The sequence below is a fragment of the Mandrillus leucophaeus genome, unplaced genomic scaffold, assembly GCF_000951045.1.
Source record: "Mandrillus leucophaeus isolate KB7577 unplaced genomic scaffold, Mleu.le_1.0 Scaffold994, whole genome shotgun sequence".
Classification (NCBI taxonomy): domain Eukaryota; kingdom Metazoa; phylum Chordata; class Mammalia; order Primates; family Cercopithecidae; genus Mandrillus; species Mandrillus leucophaeus.
The window spans coordinates 1,328,529-1,334,156 of NW_012110852.1; positions in this window are offsets into that span (position 1 = coordinate 1,328,529).

The following is a 5,628-nucleotide window of genomic DNA, read 5'->3' on the forward strand; positions in this document are numbered from 1 at the left end:
TTAAAATAAAATAAAGATTAAGTTCTCACTGGGATACAATTAGCACTCTTCATACCACCGTCAGTCCACAGTGTGGTCCAAAGTCAAACAAAAGACCCCAACCCCAGGAGTGTTTTGCTATTCTTTTCCAATAACATCTTTGTGGATCAAATTCATCCCAGACTTTTCAACTCATTGAATCCTCACTGCTGCCCGAGGGCTGTGCACTATTTTTCTCTCCAGAGTACCAATGCACAAACTGAGGCTTGAAGAGGGTCATCACTGGCCCAAGGTCTCATAGCCAACAGAGCTGGAACTTAGCCCCTGGCTTCTTAATCACTATGCAACACTGCCACAGGCCAGGGCACTGGGCTGGACTGCTAGGCCCTGTGCTTTAAGGGTAACCATGATCTGCTCTCATAGGCAACTAGAGCACATGGAAGGTCACAAGGCTGAGAGTAGGGGTGGATAGGCAAGAGTTTCCAGATCATAGGCTGTCAGAAAACCCCAATTTTACATGTGGGAAAAGTACATTTTACAATTCAGGGTCCAGATTAGTTCTAAGTTATTACTGTTAGCTACCAAGTCTGAGTGAGTAAGCCCTGAACACCACTGTCTAAAGGACTTTATGGCCCCACAATGCTGGGATGTGGGTTCTACCATCCTCATGTTACGTGATGAAAAAGTGGACATAAGCTGTCTAAGGTCACACAGCTAGTAAGTGACAAAGGCAGGACTCAAACCCAGTTTCAGCTAGTGAAAAGCCACCTCACTTATCCCCCTGTGCTCTACACAGATTTGGTGAAGAAAGAAACGATAGAATGTGTGACCACAATAAGCACCATGCTACAAGGAGATCCTGTGCTAACTATTTCAGCTTTGTGGCCAACTGTCCTAGGAAGGGCGCCCTCATGAGGTCAAGGCTGGAGAAAAAGCACATATCCAGGAACTCTAGCCCTCTGCAAGGCCTCAACAAATGGTGGCTCTTACTGGTGTTAGTATCACATATGCACAGATAATTTTCAGAATTCAGAAAGGGGATGAGGTGTGTAGATCAGTTACACCTCTCAGAGTCTAGCAAACACGTTGACATTTAAACAGTGAGATGTATGAATACAAAATATGATAAATGAAGAAAATTCAGTATTTTATAAACAGTTTCGTATCATCCATTTTAGGTTTTACTACCAAGAGAATTAAGAGCAGGCCTGTGAAAAACCTTTTGCTTGCCAGAGCTTTATGGATTAGGGTTTTGTGAATAATAGATCATGGGTCTGTACTGCCCTAGGCATCAATTTCCACACAGATCAAAAAAGAGGCTTCCCGCCTTACAGATTCCTGGTACTGAAATAGCCCTCAATTTTCAAACCTGTCAGTTCACCCAAGTCGATTCTCACTGCCTCCCTATTGGCCCAGAGCCACTACACATAATCCATGGATGGAATCTAAGTCCCCAACCAGGCCATATCCTGTAGGACCTTCAGGACTGGAAACCTACAGTCTCACAGCTCTTCTTCCTTCTCCCCAAGCTGGAGGCTTTTCCCTATCTGCCCATCTCCCATCTACAGGCTTCCAGGCTCAGGCCAGCATCTCCACACACTTATTCAAAAGGTCATTCCTGGGAAAACAGAAATGTGTCTTCACCACTATTAGTAATACTGTGCTTTATAGTTTACAGATCACTCCCACAGGAATCTCATCCCCCAGGAGATAGACTGAGAAGTTTTATTACTCCTGCAGGTGGATGGTTAATATTGTACCCATCTTCCGGATGAGATAATTATAACGTAGAGAGGTATAGTGACTTTCTGAGTCACACATCCATTGAATGATGGAGCCGGGTTCAATTCCAGGTTTATAACTACAAAGTTTGTGCTTCCTGCCCTGCTTGCCCTGTGGAGGACAGAAGCCTGACTATCTTTATCTGGGTAGCTTTCTCTCTCTCTCTCTCTCTCTCTCTCTCTCTCACACACACACACACACACACGGATAATGATTTTCTAGAGCTGTGACCATAGGACCTTCTCTCTCTCTCTCTCACACACACACACACACACACACACACACACACACACCCCTTTCCTTTACAGGCAATGGACGAAATCTCATAGTTTACCAAAATCTCTAAAGCTCGCTTGCCAGCAATCCCCCAGTGGACTTGAACTGATGGTGCCAGGTTTGGGTCATGGGGTAACAGAAAAGCAGGTAACTCGATCAAAGCAGAGCCCCTCTTCCATCTGCTTTCCTTTCCATCATGAGGATGATTTTATCTCATCTGTCAGAGTGACCACTGCCTTTCATGGAGATGGCAGGAGGCAAGTTGCTAAAGAACCTGACAAAGACTTAGAGAAGCCTAGAAACTCGGTCCCAGAGACCATCCCTCCTCTACCTCCACACAGAAACACACACACACACCTATACTCACACACACTCCCAACAGATTGGGAGCCTACATCTCCCAGGCAGTTTCCACAGCAGAACTGTGCTGAGAGCCCATGTCTCCCAACTCCCAGGACAGACTCAGACATAGGAGCCAAATTCTTCTTGCAGCCACATAAAGGCTGTGGTGATAAAAGACAGATGTTTGGCGAGACACAGCATGAAGCAAATATATCCTTTAACCAGGTTCTGGCCTTACCCTTTGCAGAAAGATGTGGAAACAAATAATCATTTGATTATGAGAATTGGCTTTGTGGGTTCTAAGGTGGGAAGTGGTGGGAGGAAGCCAAGAACAGGGAAGTGCAACAGTGACACTTAGACCCTTCTTCCCTTCTCATAGGTAAAGTACTCTGTTGATTCTGTTTTGTCCATGTATCCCTCAAGCAGGGGTTGATATCTGAGTCCTCCACCATTTTCTTACGCGGGCTTGTAAGTGTCCAAACAGCAGGTGCCCACAGGGCATGAGACAGCTAGGGACAGGCAGACGTGTCGAAGCTTGTCCTTGGAGTCTATCCCACTTGGCCCCTAATACATGCCATGTCAAGCTCTAGTTCTCCTTCCCATTCCTAGGATTCCTTATCCTTTGGACCCTTTTCTTTCTCCTGGCCAAGTCACTTCTCTCCCACCTCTCCCTGCTTCCCCAAGGTCTGGGCTTATCTGGTCTCTTGCAGGAGCAATTTCAAGAGCAGGCATCAGAGACTTTTGGTGTTGGGTCAGCAGTTTCCTTCAATCTTTTTTTTTTTTTTGTCATAGTGGGGGCTGGAGGCATGATATTCAGGATAAAAGTAAGAGCAACATGTTGGGGAAGAATACACAGTAAAACAACCAGATCAAGTCTTCATGTGTGACCCTCCAAGAGTCCTCCCACAAGGGCAGCTTTGTAACCTCCAGAAGAAGATAGCCTCTTCTATCTTAGGTCTTCTATCCTAACAAATAGGGGCTACATAGGCTCAAAGTAAAGGGATGAAGAAAGAACTATCACACAAACAGAAAACAAAAAAAAAAAACAGCAGGGGTTGTTATTCTAATATTAGATAAAACAGACTTTAAACCAGCAACAGTAAAAAAAGACAAAGAAGGGCATTATATAATGATAAATTATATAAGTCCTCAATTCAAGAAGACTTAACTATCTTAAATACATATGAACCCAACACAGAGCATACGGATTCATAAAACAAGTACTTCTAGACCTACAAAAAGATTTAGACAGCTACACAATAATAGTGGGGGAGTTTGACACCTCACTGACAGCATTGAACAGATCATTGAAGCAGAAAACTAAGAAAGAGATTCTGGACTTAAATTTGACACAAACAATTGGATCTAATGGACATCTACAGAATACTCTAACCAACCACCACAGAATATCTATTTTTTCATCTGTACATACTCTAAGATTTATCACATGATCAGCCATAAAGCAAGTCAATAATTCAAAAAAACTGAAATCATATGAAGCAGGTTCTTGGACCACAGTGAAACAAAAATAGAAATCAAAATCAAGAGAAACTCTCAAAACCACACAATTACCTGGAAACCAAACTTGCTCCTGAATGACTTTTGTGTAAAAAATGAAATTAAAGCAGAAATCAAAAAAAATTACTTTAAATAAATGAAAACAGAGATACAACATACCAAAATCTCTGGGCTGCAGCAAAAGCAGTGTTAAGAGGAACGTTTATAGCACTAAATGCTTACATCAAGAAAACAGAAAGATCTCAAATTAACAATCTAATATTGCAGCTAGAGGAACTAGAAAAACAAGAACAAACTAACCCCAAAGCTAGAAGAAAAGAAATAACTAAAATCAGAACAGAACTAAATGTAATTGAGGCTCAAAATCCGGACAAAGAATCAATGAAACAAAAAGTTTATTATTTGAAAAGATAAACAAGATCAATAGTCTGCCAGCTAGATTAACAAACAAAAAAAGAAAAGATTCAAATAAGTACAATCAGACATAACAAAGGTGACATTATAACTAATCCCACAGAAATACAAAAGATCCTCAGAAAAGATTCTTTTTTTTTTTCAATAGAGACAGGGTCTCACTATGTTGCCCAGGCTGGTCTCAAACTCAAGCAATCCACCTGCCTCAGTGTTGCAGAGTGCTGGGATTACAGACATGAGACACCGTGCCCAGCTGTTCAGAGATTATTAAGAACACCTCACTGAACACAAACTAGAAAATCTAGAGGAAATGGATAAATTCCTAGAAACAGAGGAAATGGATAAATTCCTAGGAACAGAGGAAATGGATAAATTCCTAGGAATAGAGGAAATGGATAAATTCCTAGAAAAACACAACCACACAAGATTAAATCAGTAAGAAATTAAAAGCCTACACAGACCAATAACAAGTTATAAAATTGAATTCGTAATGTAAAAAAACCTACCAAGGCTGGGCACAATGACTCACGCCTGTAATCTTAGCACTTTGGGAGGCCGAGGCGGGCAGATAAGTTGAGCTCAGGAGTTCATGACCAGCCTGGGCAACATAGTGAGACCCTGTCTCTACTAAAAGGACAAAAAAATAGCCAGGCATTGTGGTGTACACCTGTGGTCCCAGTTACTCAGGAGGCTGAGGTGGGAGGATGGCTTGAGGCTGTGAGGCAGAGGTTACGGTAAGCTGTGTTTGCACTACTGCACCTCAGCCTGGGTGACAAGTGAGACCCTGTCAGAAAACAAACAAACAAACAAAACAAACAAAACCTACCAACAAAAAAAGTACTGGACCAAATACATTCACAACCAAATTCTACCAGACATATATAAAACAGAGCTGGTATTCATCCTACTAAAACTATTCCAAAAAATTGAGAGAGACTCCCCTTTAACTCATTCTACAAAACCAGCATCATCCTGATACCAAAATCTGGCAAAGTCATGAAAGAAAAAAAAAAAAAGAAGGCCGGGCACAATGGCTTATGCCTGTAATCCCAGCTACTTGGGAGACTAAGGCATGAGAATCGCCTGAACCCAGGATGCAGAGGTTGCAGTGAGCCAAGATTGCACCTTGCGCTACTGCACTCCAGCCTGGGTGACAGAGTGAGACTCTGTATCAAAAAAAAAAGAAAAGAAAAAGAAAAGAAAGGAGAGAGAGAGAGAAAAGAAAGAAAGAGAGACAGAGAAAGAAAGAAAGAAAGAAAGAAAGAAAGAAAGAAAGAAAGAAAGAAAGAAAGAAAGAAAGAAAGAAAGAAAGAAAGA